The 5527-nt window shown below is 41.9% G+C and overlaps 1 non-coding gene across 1 annotated transcript; it reads left to right on the top strand.

The window, feature by feature from the left end:
• Window positions 1–4342: 4342 nt before the first annotated feature.
• LOC145641190 (small nucleolar RNA R71) lies at window positions 4343–4449 on the top strand. Its single transcript, XR_014115252.1, has one exon. It is a non-coding gene; the product is annotated as a small nucleolar RNA R71 (small nucleolar RNA).
• The last annotated feature ends 1078 nt before the right edge of the window (window positions 4450–5527 follow it).

The following is a 5527-nucleotide window of genomic DNA, read 5'->3' as shown; positions in this document are numbered from 1 at the left end:
GAGATTTGGGACCAAACCCTCAGAAATTAAACCTTTCACGTCTAGGGCGAAGGCAACTTCGAATATGGCTAGGTGTTTCTAGATCTTGTGAATGTGGAATTTTGTATGAGAAAACAAAGTTTAGGAGGAGATGAATGAGAGAATTAAAAGAATGCTAATGAATGTTGATGAAAATAGGTGAATGATTAAGAGAGAATTAGAGAATTAATGATTACGAATGAAAATTGATTGTAGGTGAATGAAAACGGAGTTTTTAATACAATATTTATAGAGAAAATCAGCCAAAAAGATAAATTAAACAAAACAGAGTCTGACGCTCAGGAAACAGAGCTGGCGCCAACCCTGGCTAGCTGGCGCCAGGCACCAGCACTAGCGCCAGGCGCCAAGGCCTGGGGTTGGACGCCAAGCTTGATTTTAACGCGTTTTCGAAAATCCGATAAGTTTACCGTACTGGAGGATAAAATAATATAATTTCTTCGAAAATGCTATTTGATTTTGATTAAAACTCTGAAAAGTCAACAAAGTCAACTTATCAATGCTAATTGAATTAGGAATGATAAAGAACCTTCTAGAAGAATCTAGAAGACTAAAACCATTCCTAATTGCATTAGGAATGATAAATCATATTAGGCCCTCCCCTAGATCATTGGGCCGCACATAAAGCTTAAACCGGGCCCAGTTTGGTAAATTGGCCATAACTTCCTCAATATTCATTGGAATTGGGCTTATAATATATCGTTGGAAAGGTCTTTGCAAGCCCCATCCAACCACACTACTATTGGATCCATATCATGGACCAACCAAACTGAATTGGCTGTTTTCTTAAAATAAAGTTTTCAAAAACAGAGAGAAGAGAAAAGAGATAAAAACTTTCTGCAACACTAGACTTTCCACACTTTCGTTTCATTCGATTATGATTCGACGTGAAAGGTACTCATCACTGGGTTTGGTTTTGGGGAGACACAAATGGGTGTCTACAATACCAGGAACTTTGGAACTATCACACAATCCTAACCAAATCAACTAGTCAAGCACTATATTCACAAGTAGTTGGACAAAATTGACGCATGTTAAGGTTTCAAGGCAATCAAACATCAAATCATGATTAACTAATCCACAATGCTTATCATCAAATACCAAGAATCAAAACAATTTTCTCAAGTAATGGGCACAAGGAAGCATAATTTACAATTCATTGGAACGTATTTTTGAATTTTTTTTATTTTCAATTTTTTTTGTATTTTTCATATATAAGAAAGAAATAAAACTAACCTAGAAAGCAAGAAATCTAACCTAAGAAAACACACCAAAAATAAAATAAAAGAGGAAAAAGAAAGATACCAAACCAAAATCTCCCCCAAGCCAGAATTAGACAATGTCCTCATTGGCTCGGGAACTAGCCCAGCATAGCTAGACCTGATCATCCTCATCCATCGAGCCGAAACCCGCACCTCCACTGCCACCTGCACCAGAAGAGCTACCACCAAAATAATCAGTATGAAAACTCCCCCCCGCCGGTCTCCCGAAAGGAATGTCCTGGCCGTACCCGTAGAAGGAAGAATAGTCAGTGTAAATACCACGGGCAGTGGGATCTCTATCGTATCCCTGGGGTGGAGGCTGAAACCAGTCAGAGTGAATAGCGTCGTCGGGAATGTTGCCCCGACGAGCATAGTCATCATACATAGGGTCGAGAGCTCTACCCTGGTTCCTCTCTAGGCACCCTAACCTATGGTCTATGGAGCCAACCATCCGCCTAAGGTCAGTATGGGAATGCTCGATACGTCCCAGGGCCTGACCTATACTCTGAAGGTCCCAAACTGGGTCAGAGTCAACATGAAAGACGGAGTGAGACATGCGAGGTGGAGAGAATGCCACCTTGGGATGAGGCTGAGGTGGTGGAACTGGTGGTGGTGGTGCCTGCCCCCTAGCGTTGGCAACTAAAACATCATATGTGTAAGAAGGTTGCCCTGGGGGAAAGGCGGTCAAGTCAGGACTGAGTAAGGGGAAAATGGGCAAAGGTTGCTCGCTCCCAGTCCTAATACACCAAAAGGGTGTCTGCTCGCTATCCGGTCGAACCCACCCCAACTCCTCAAAATACCTAGCAGTCATATAGGTATCTGGTCCACAGTTGGTCAGCTGGTGGGGTCCATCCACTACAAAACCGACCTTTTTCACTGCTATCCGAGTGATAAGGCCTCCTAAACGGATGGGGGTTTTTGATGTGGTGCTAGCCGTGGCATGCCTACTCAAATGATGAACAATAAACCTACCTATGTTCAATTTCCCGTACCCATACACATAGTGTCCTATGACAGCTAGTTCGTTAGATTGGGCATTATGGGGCTCGTACCTACCTAAAAAACTCAAATCCGCAAATCTTTGCCAGATTTTTGGGACAGGGTGGTGAATAGGTTTGGTACTAGCATGTTGAGGGTCGGGAGTAGGAAAACCAGTCAAAGCATGATATATATCACCCATTTTATAGTCCGCATGCCATTGGTGAGATAGTTTAGAATTTAATTCAAATAATTTACAAAATTCTACAAAATTTAAACTAATATTCCTATTGTTCAACCCAAAAAAATAAATTTGGCCCATTTCTACTACTAACAACATGTAAAGAAGACATGAATTCACAAGTAAGTTCTCGGAAAGTAGGATAGTGCATATCAACAAATTTTCTCATGCCAATGTCATTTAAAAATCGTTTTACAAAATCATACAAACCAAATGATTCTAGAGTAGGGCGGTGTAACCAGCGAGAAGGAATTACCTCACGACCGATTAAGTGTTCTAGCCGCTCCTTTTGCTCTCGGCTAGCAATACGGATCGTCGGCCAGTATGGAAGTTGCAAATCTGGGTCGTATTCCTCCCTCGAACTGGAGCTCCTACCGAAAATGGACCTAGCCCTCTTTGAAGCCATGTTAGAAAATGGGTTTGAAAATTTATTTGAAAAAAATCTGAAAATTTTTATATGGAAATGTAGAGGATGAAGAGGGGATTACAAATATGTAAAAAGTTTTGAATTTGGATGAGGGATGAAGGAGAAATCTTAGAGAGAAGGTAGAGAGAATTTGAGTTTTAGAGAGAGAAAGTTATGAAGGTAAGAAGAAATGAAGGAAGAAAGAAGGAAAGAAAGAACAAGAAAGGGGCGGACGACCCTCGTGCCCGGTCGGGCGGTCTGTCGCCCAGTCGGGCGATCTGAGTTATTTTAGATGTCTCATTCTCGCGCCCGGTCAAGCGGCAGTCGCCCGGTCGGGCGATCTAAATGCCCGATTTCTTCAACTCTCGCGCCCGATCGGGCGCCCTTCGCCCGACCGGGCGATCTATAGCTCCAAAATTTCGCCCCTTCTCGCGCCCGGTCGGGCGGGGCTTGCCCGATCGGGCGGACAAAATTGTCCGTATATGACGGTTCTCGCGCCCGGTTGGGCGCCCATCGCCCGGTCGGGCGAAAATGCGTATTTTTGGAGAGTTGCTCTCGCGCCCGATCGGGCGAGCTTCGCCCGGTCGGGCCCGAGGCTAAATGTCGATTTTTTTATTTTCTTCTTATTCCAAATTTTGGCTAACTCTTTTCCTGCAAACCTGTACAAACACTCATAAAACTCATTAAATTCCCTCATCTCTCCTCTCATAAGAAAAAAAAAAGGAAAGAAAAACTAGTCTAAAAACATTAAAAATACGGGTTGCCTCCCGCAAAGCGCTGGTTTATCTAGGTCCCGCACGACCTTCTTACCAAGTACAGTAACTAGGACCTTTGGCCTAACGCTTGATCGGGTGGTTTCTCACCCGGTCTAGCGGTGTTTAGGCTGCGATGCGGCTTCCTGACATACCCTGTGGCGCCTGTGGTTCTTGTGGTGGTGGATTTTGAACATTAGTACTCCGGTAGGAAAGGTACGGATGATTCCGATACCCAGGACTGTAGGTGTTGGAGTATGGGTTATTCTGTCTATAGGCTTGAAAGGCATTAACTTGCTCCACGGAACTCCTGCAATCTTGTTCCCAATGACCTATAATACCACAATTTTCACAAAAAGCCTCATTAGAATTATTATTAATCGCAGCAACATTAGCTACATTAGCAGTGCTCAGATTATCTAATTTTTGGCATATAGAGGTCAGTTGAGCTTGTAAAAAGGATACAGAGTCAACACTGTGCTTCCCCTTGTTAGCAAATCCTCTAGGATTCCCATATTGGGAATTGTGTATCGCCATGTCTTCAATAACCTGACCTGCATCTTCAACATCAAGATTCATAAATCTCCCACTAGCTGCAGAATCTAAAATTATTCGAGAAGAATTTCCAAGGCCATTATAAAAGGCTTGGATTAACTGCCATTGTGCTAAATTATGTTGGGGGCAGTCTCTTTGTAGATCCTTGAACCTCTCCCAAGCTTCATATAAAGATTCATCGGCTTCTTGGGCAAAGTTCTGAATCGCACTCCGTAGTACAGTTGTTCTCTCTGCAGGATAATACTTGTTATAGAAATTCAAAACAAGAGTTTCCCAGTCAGTTATACCAAGTGCAGTTCTATTTAAGCCATTAAACCACAATTTAGCTTTTCCAGTTAAAGAGAAGGGAAAGAGAATCTCCCTGATTTGGTCTTGAGTGACCCCGGCTTGCCAGATGGTATTACAATATTGACAATAGTCGGCAATGTGAAGATTTGCATCTTCACCCTTGGCTCCACTAAATTGCTTCCTCTCTATCATCGTTATAAATTGAGGTTTAATTTCGAATTGAACCCCATCAAGAGCCGGACTAGGGGTGAGATGTGGAAAATCTGTAAGCTTTGGTTGTGAGTAATCACTAAGCTTCTTTGGAACCGCCATCTCTGATTCTGCGTCTGATGATGCCTCTGAATCGCTAGAACCAGTTGGAGGATCGCGGTGATTATTATAATCACCAGAATCCGCCAGAATTTGCTTGTAGAGATTTTTCTGTCTATGGAAGGAACGTTCGATCTCAGGATCGAATGGGATGTACCCTGATCTGGAACACCTGGGCATAAACAAAAACTAGAAGCAAATGTGAGATTTGCCTCAAAGAACTAACGCTCTCTGAGACAAAAGGAAAATAATCTAGACTACAAAAACAATCAGAAATAAAAATAAAACCATTTCCCCGGCAACGGCGCCAAATTTTGACAAGGTAAAGTCGTATCCCTAATAAAAAATAAATACCTAAGTCCTCTAACTAAAGCAGATAGGGAAGTAGGGTCGAATCCACAGAGAAACGGATCTTTCTATTCCTAATTAACTAATATAATCTAGATTATGAAGTAACCAATATATAAGTTGAATATGAAACTAAACTACGAAGAATGAGAATAAGGAGAAAACAATATATAAAAGGATCTAGGGGATAGGTTCACCAATAAATAATACTCCAGGGTAAAACATAATAATCAATCATTGACATTGCATAAATAACATGATTAACAGGCTCTCGCAATTTATTAATCAACATAGATCTAACAGGCTCTCGCAATTTATTAGATCTAAGTTCCTATTGAAAATAGCCTTTAAT

Source organism: Chenopodium album, chromosome 7, assembly GCF_948465745.1.
Source record: "Chenopodium album chromosome 7, dcCheAlbu1.1, whole genome shotgun sequence".
Classification (NCBI taxonomy): Eukaryota; Viridiplantae; Streptophyta; class Magnoliopsida; order Caryophyllales; family Amaranthaceae; genus Chenopodium; species Chenopodium album.
This window is presented reverse-complemented; position numbering and strand designations above follow the sequence as displayed.